General features: G+C 40.4%; 1 long non-coding RNA gene across 1 annotated transcript; it reads left to right on the top strand.

Annotated features, from left to right (window-relative positions):
* The first annotated feature begins 3397 nt into the window (after positions 1 to 3397).
* LOC113349191 lies at positions 3398 to 4074 on the top strand. Its single transcript, XR_003359987.1, has 2 exons — positions 3398 to 3540; positions 3737 to 4074. It is a non-coding gene; the product is annotated as an uncharacterized LOC113349191 (long non-coding RNA).
* The last annotated feature ends 1346 nt before the right edge of the window (positions 4075 to 5420 follow it).

The raw sequence follows: 5420 nt of genomic DNA, 5'->3' as shown, positions 1-5420 counted from the left end.
GAAACACAAGACAGAGTCACAGACCAGTGTTCACAGTGCTTGCACATGGTTCCTTTTACGTTAGGAAGGGTTTAACTAATCTTCTGGAGACCCGTGAAAGTATTTGTAAGATATTAAATAAACTTCTATATGCTCATATGGTGTATATAAATTGTTAGCACAAAAGAAAAGGAAAAAAAAAAACCAATATTCATATCGACTGTCGGGAAGAAGGAGAACCCATTGCGCTTCGAGTCCTTATGCCGTAATGTGGGAACTTTCGAAGGAGCATAATTTGTTGTGCTCATTGGAGTCGGAGAAAGATCATGTAAAATTGTTAAGTGGCTTTTAAGTGAGAAGAGATTGTGATAGGGTAAATTGTTGTTCATTGTTTTCGGTGTTTTCTCAGTCATTTTTTTGCTTTAGTAATTTCTTTTTCTTAATATAATCTTCTTGTTTCGGGGAAAAAAAAATCAACATTCAGATCGCCTGCACATGGTTCTTTCTTGATTAGGAGGGGATTAACCAAATTACTGGCAGAAAACTTAATTTAAACTTATTATTTATTCCCATATGTGGTACATGGGCTTATTTTATGCCCATATGTTGTATATAAATTGTTGACAGAAAAAAAAAAAACAACGAATATCCGAATTGCTTGTGCGTGGTTCTTTTTCAATTGCGAGGGGTTTAACTAATCACCTCGAAACTCGTGGTTATTTTATTTTATGCCCATATGTTGTATTTGCAAGTTGCTCCTAAGAGGTCCACAAATTGCTCTTCACTACATCTTGCACGTCACTTGGCACTTGCAACTAATCTTTGTTGAACTTGTTGAATTACATGCATGTTGCATGGCCATCATTTGCATTTCACGTATTCTCCTTAGCTAACGTTGTTCTTTCGGGCCACTTACCGTAATGCAATGCCTTGGCTTATTTGGCTAGCTAAGTGATCTTATTTGCATCAGGTTATGCTATGGTCATGCCGGCTTGGTTCCTCGACCACGTATTAGCCAAACTTCAAATAGTGGACACTAAAACGTTAAACTTATGCATCATTATTTACGCTGAGGTCATTTTCACTCCACTACTCTTGTATAACACCAGTCGTCTAAGACCTGGGTACCCCTGTGACTCTGTCCTTTCCAGGGCAAGAAGGGAGGGATAAAGCTTTTAAGAAAGAGATATATGCACATAATACACATGCATGCATAATCTAGTTGGGTAGATTTTTCTTAAGCGGCCATAACGAAAGCAGAGAGGCGAGAACCAAAGATGAGGGGAGGGTTTGGTACACATGTATAAACGTCGAATATCCAATCTACAAATATTATGCCAAATTACAATACCGAATAGCTTTTCTTTTTTTAGTAATGTGTCTACTTTCTCTATTTAGTAATGCCTACTTGACATGTTCTCTATGTGCGTACGTTTAGATTACATCCATATGCTTGTATTAATTATGTACATATAGAAAGTTGACAGACCAAGACGACAAATATTCCAAACTGCGAATGGTCCTTTCTAAGTTAGGACTTACCCTAAGGTAGATGGAGCCTATGATATATTAGGTAGCACCTATAAACCTAGTATAACTATTCACCAAGTTGCTATATAAGATTCCTACAGATGTAAAGTTAATTTACTTGTAGATACTATTAGTGGGTGATTTGATCTTGTTACGAACATATCTTAATCTGAACAATGTTTTACTGCATGTGATGAGTTGCAGGAATAACATGGTCAAGCTGTTGATGTTATCCGATGAGTTGCAGGAATCATATGGTCAAGTTGTTGTTAAATTGTATTAATTAAGAGTATTACCCGACTCTTCCAGCTGGTGGTATTAATTTTGAGGTGTTGAAAAGCTATAAATATAGTAACTCGAATGGTACTTACACATCACTATCATATACAACTTTGCTCTGTTGTTCATCGTGTCTGCTTCAGTAAAACTAGTAGTCAGGTTAAAACCATTCAACTTAGAGATATATGGCGTTTCTTAAGAGTGTCGCATACCTCGTGGTACTGTCCCTCTTTCTCCAGGTTACATGTGCACGATTATATCCCGAAGAAGCACTAACCAATAGTGTAGTCGTCAAAAAAGTACCAGTAGTACCAGTTACTAACAATGACGTGGTCGTCAAGAAAGTACCAGTTGTACCAGTTACTAACAGTGAAGTGGTCGTGAAAAAAGTACCGGTAGTACCAGTTTCTAATAGCGCAGTGGTCGTCGAGAAAGTTCCATTAGTACCAGTCACCAACAATGCAGTGGTCGTCAAGAAAGTGCCGGTAGTACCGGTCACCGACAGCGCAGTGGTCGTCAAGAAAGTGCCGGTGGTACCAGTCACCGACAGCTTAGTAGTCGTCAAGAAAGTGCCTGTGGTGCCAGTCACCGACAGCGCAGTGGTCGTCAAGAAAGTCCCGGTCGTCCCCGTCACCGACAGCGCAGTGGTCGTCAAGAAAGTCCCAGTTGTACCCGTCACCGACAGCGCAGTGGTTGTCAAGAAAGTACCAGTTGTACCCGTCACTGACAGCGAAGTGGTTGTCAAGAAAGTACCGGTTGTACCCGTCACTGACAGCAAAGTGGTCGTCAAAAAGGTCCCAGTTGTTCCCGTCACCAACAGCGCAGTGGTCGTCAAGAAAGTCCCGGTCGTTCCAGTCACTGACAACGCAGTGGTCGTCAAGAAAGTGCCGGTGGTACCAGTCACCGACAGCTTAGTAGTCGTCAAGAAAGTGCCTGTGGTGCCAGTCACCGACAGCGCAGTGGTCGTCAAGAAAGTCCCGGTCGTCCCCGTCACCGACAGCGCAGTGGTCGTCAAGAAAGTCCCAGTTGTACCCGTCACCGACAGCGCAGTGGTTGTCAAGAAAGTACCAGTTGTACCCGTCACTGACAGCGAAGTGGTTGTCAAGAAAGTACCGGTTGTACCCGTCACTGACAGCAAAGTGGTCGTCAAAAAGGTCCCAGTTGTTCCCGTCACCAACAGCGCAGTGGTCGTCAAGAAAGTCCCGGTCGTTCCAGTCACTGACAACGCAGTGGTCGTCAAGAAAGTCCCGGTCGTTCCCGTCACCGACAGCGTAGTTGTCGTCAAAAAAGTCCCGGTTGTTCCCGTTAGCGACAGTGCAGTGGTCGTCAAAAAAGTCCCGGTCGTTCCAGTCACTGACAACGCAGTGGTCGTCAAGAAAGTCCCAGTCGTTCCCGTCACCGACAACGCAGTGGTCGTCAAGAAAGTCCCAGTCGTTCCCGTCACCGACAGCGTAGTGGTCGTCAAAAAAGTCCCGGTCGTTCCCGTCACCGACAGTGCAGTGACCGTTAAAAAAGTCCCGGTTGTACCCGTCACGGACAACGCAGTGGTTGTCAAAAAAGTACCGGTTGTACCAGTCACCGATAGCGAAGTGGTCGTCAAGAAAGTCCCGTTGTACCCGTCACGGACAACGCAGTGGTCGTCAAAAAAGTACCGGTTGTACCAGTCACTGGCAGTGAAGTGGTAGTCGAGAAAGGACCAGCTGCTCAAGGGATGTGGAAACATTGATAGGACACTGGCCCCTAACCTACCAGGTAATTGTTATAGATGTTAAGGTTTTTTGCAGCAATATGATTTAACCGCAATTACTGGCCCTAATTACTTACATACCCAATAAAAAAAATTGGTTAAATAACAAAAGAAAGGTTTTTGCATATTTCACATTTTCCTTTTGAAATATATGATACTTCTGTATGTTTTAGTTAATAATTTAGTTTTAAATATGTGAAGCTCGTTAGGCATGCTTCTTCCAATGACGCTGATGGTAATGGCTGGTGAAGGTAGTGGTCAGAGAGCGGTACATGGTCCTTGGTGGTTGATAACTGCAGCTAAAGCTAGCATGGACTTGGTACTGTAGTAGGCTTATATCATCAGTATGATGTTGTTTTTTATTTGTCTATGCATTTATTTTTTCCTAGGCATGTTCTTGTTGTGGAGTTGTGCTCTTTTATTTCCTAGGTTTTCGTAAGAGTGGAATTTATTTCTTCACGCTATTGCCAGATGAGTTTGTACTTTGTACCAATTCAGTTGTTAATCAATGAAGCAGATACTACTAGCACGCACAAAAATATTATCAGCTTCGGCAGTGTGAAAGTATGAGTTTTTGTTGACTTGATGCGGACCGTTGAAACCTAGAAAAGAGCTTAGCTAGTTTTATTAATAATTATAATTTTCGCGATAATAATTACTAAGAGAAAAAACTTTCATTAATTGAAGTGAAAATATTACGCCCCCAAAGTTAAAGTTTCACCAATGGCATGTGTGTGGAGATAAATGTCAAAATCCACCTAGGATACACAATCATTTTTTAAAATCATTCTCCAACCTTGATGTCTTAAACCAACGTATAGATGACTTTGGGTAGACAATGTCAAGGGGAATTCTAAACTAGACATTCCCCTTGACATTGTCTACCATCATAATCAGCTTTTACTTAATTGAATTGACTTTAATATATTAAGTAACCATTTTTAGCTCAAATAAAATCTTAAATATGGAAAATAAAATTTATACTAATTAAAAGAAGAGGTTACATGTAATATGTTGGAGATGGAATTTTTTTCTCCCTAATTTTAAGGAAAAATAGATTGAGGATGTCTTATTTGTGTTGCCACATAGGAAGCACACAAATGACCGTTGGAGAAGCTCTTAGCACACGAGTGACGTGGTAACTAAAAGTACGGGATTTTTGTTTGTTTTGGTCAAACTCTTGTCCGACTCATATTTATATTTTAGACGAGTTTGGTATTGTTATGAGTTTTTGAAAAGTGTTTTTCTGTTATGTTGTGTTGTGCTTTATCGCGCTGTGCTGTGAAAATAAAATAACATGACATCGTCATATACTTAGTATACAAACTGATCATCAATTAAGCTACAAATCGGGGTAACTCTGGTAAAGACAACCTCTACGTATTTCATTAAAATATGAAATTATTCTTCTTAGAGCAACTCTAATGGAACTGGAAAAACAACAAATTTCCCATTATACACCTATAGTGGGACTGGCAAACAAGTAATTATGGACGGACAAACCCTTAAATCCGAGGTTTGTCCATCGAGTCTCAATTTGAGACGGTCAGCTCAACATGAGCCGCGCACATCAACATAGGATGGTCGGACTATATGAGCTGAGACTCGGCACAGATAGATCCCTATACATACAACCATTTTCAACTCCAAAACCAGAACTTCTTAATTTCACTTCAATGTTCATCATTCATACTAAAAATCTTATTTTAAAATTTTTCGAAAAAAAATTCAAAAAATGCTATCAGATTTCGTGGTCCTAAGTTTAATCAGGAAGAAGATTAAGCAATTTGAACGCTTATATTTTTCAATCAAGAGAAATATCCACGGTGTTACGAATTTTTAGCAGACGACTTTTTGGCAACAAGTTTTTGCAATGGTCGCTGCA

The sequence above is a fragment of the Papaver somniferum genome, chromosome 2 (genome assembly GCF_003573695.1).
Source record: "Papaver somniferum cultivar HN1 chromosome 2, ASM357369v1, whole genome shotgun sequence".
Lineage (NCBI taxonomy): Eukaryota > Viridiplantae > Streptophyta > Magnoliopsida > Ranunculales > Papaveraceae > Papaver > Papaver somniferum.
The sequence above is the reverse complement of the archived record's forward strand: the minus strand, read 5'-3'. Positions and strand labels throughout refer to the sequence as shown.